Genomic DNA, 2,076 nt, shown 5'->3' on the forward strand with positions numbered 1-2,076 from the left:
TGCCAGACTGGTGGTCATCTCAAGCTAGCTCCTTGTTTGGTCCTCATGGGCCATCTGGTGGTCATCTAGGGTTCGCTCCTTGCCTGAACCCACCTGAGTGGTCCCGTGAAAGCGTTATCTGTCTTGGAATCACACCCACCGAGGGCCCATAGTCCCAGGTGAGGTTCTTCCAGTTTCCAGCTCTTTTTCTGTCCCAGGATCCAGTCAGGGCCTGCATGGCACCTGAGTGGTGGGTCTCAGGCTCACTTTTTTTTTTTTTTCAGGAAATGTTAGGCAACATTTAGATGTTCACAGGTCAGAACACTGAGCATAGACATAGCCTCTCTCCTCTTTGACACCTACTGACGCAATGTGAAACAGTACCCATACCTGCAATACCTCTAGGGCAGGCTATTGTGATTATTATTATTATTATTATTATTATTATTATTATTAAATCCATGCTGCAAAGTGCCACTGTATTTTGAAAGGAAACTTGATTTCTAGAGATTACATATCATAATTTTTTTTCTTACTCACCAAGAGTGTAAATGAAGAGCATTTTGAGGTAATTGACATTAAGAGAACAAAGATAGGAAAGCCCTTGACACTGCAAAGAACAAACGGATGCTGCTGCATCGTTGCCTCATGTGGATGCAAATCTCCATCACCACGTCAAGCTGCAGATCTGAGGAGGTACAAGAGTAAACTTGTTCTTAAATCGATTCAGAGAACTGTAATGCAGTCAGTCACAGGGACACGGCTCCTCTGACAAGCACATGGGTGCTCTCCCATACCAGTTTGGCTTTAGTTTGTGACTGTAGGCAAACCACATTTTTTTTTTCTACCATAGACTTCTCATCTGAAAAATGATAATGTGTGTTCCTTCCCATCTAGACACCAATGATCATCTTGATAGCTGTAAGGCACCATTAGACTAACTAGCACAAAATAATAAAGAGAAACAGGCAGCAATTAAACAAACAAACAAAAACAAACCTTCAAGCCTCATCTGCAGTTACCCCATTGGGGAGACTGCTGACTTCCACCATTTTAATCCTGAAATTATCAACCTGCAACTGTGAACATACGGCCTGTGTGAATTTAACATTCTGTTTCTGGCCTGCTCCATTTTGGGATGTCATTACAGAATAACAAAAAATAGGTAACTCATAAAGAGAATTAATTTATTTCTCACTGTCCGGGAAGCCCAGTGCCAAGGGGCAATCCTCTGATAAGGACCATCATGGGTACTATCTCAAGGCAGAAGAGGGAAAGGAAAGGGGCAACACAGTGTGCTACTATGTTCTGAAATATAACAGAAGTGTCCAAGTATCTCAAAACTCCATCCTCTACCTTTATGGTTTGTATTAGCACCACCATCATGACCTCATAGTGTGAATGACCATACTCCTCTTCATCATCCTTGACATTGGTATCATCACAGTCAGCATCTTCTTCCTCCCTATCACCTCACCTCCTCAAAATCATCAGAGTCCCAACCACTGCCACCATCATCATAATCTCACCACTGTCACCATCACCATCATCACCACAGTCCAACCACTATCATCAGCACCACTGTCATTTCACCACCATCACTATCATCTACCTTAGCATCGTACCATCACTGTCAACTTCATCACTGACCTCATCCCAGCTACCATCATAACTATTGTCATCTTCACCATTGCCATTCTCATCAGCACCAGCAGCATCTACCCGGTCAGCATCGTCTTCACTGTTTGCTTCCTCACAATCACACGATCTCTGTCTCATCCTCAGTATTACCATCATCATTATCATCAAGGTCACCACAGTCACCATTTTTGTCATCGTTCTTATACAGAAATTCCTGGAGAAAAGGTCTTTTGCATGAACTATTCTCTTCACTTTTATTTGAAATATTTGCTCATTAAAAAAAAAAAAGTAAGATGGATATCCAATAAAGCTGCCATAAATCTAACATCTACTAAATGTAGTCTACTGCCTCACGCTGTGCTATGTAAAGCAAGAATATCGCACACACAGCTCTCCATATGTTTTAGCTTCCAAATATGTATATTTAGTACCTCCACATAAAGCAGTGTCTTAGAT

The 2,076-nt window shown here is 41.8% G+C and overlaps 1 pseudogene; it reads right to left on the minus strand.

Annotated features, from left to right (window-relative positions):
* Positions 1-265: 265 nt before the first annotated feature.
* LOC117720243 (small nucleolar RNA SNORA17) lies at positions 266-390 on the minus strand (annotated as a pseudogene).
* Positions 391-2,076: the final 1,686 nt, after the last annotated feature.

The sequence above is a fragment of the Arvicanthis niloticus genome, chromosome 14 (assembly GCF_011762505.2).
Source record: "Arvicanthis niloticus isolate mArvNil1 chromosome 14, mArvNil1.pat.X, whole genome shotgun sequence".
Taxonomy (NCBI): domain Eukaryota; kingdom Metazoa; phylum Chordata; class Mammalia; order Rodentia; family Muridae; genus Arvicanthis; species Arvicanthis niloticus.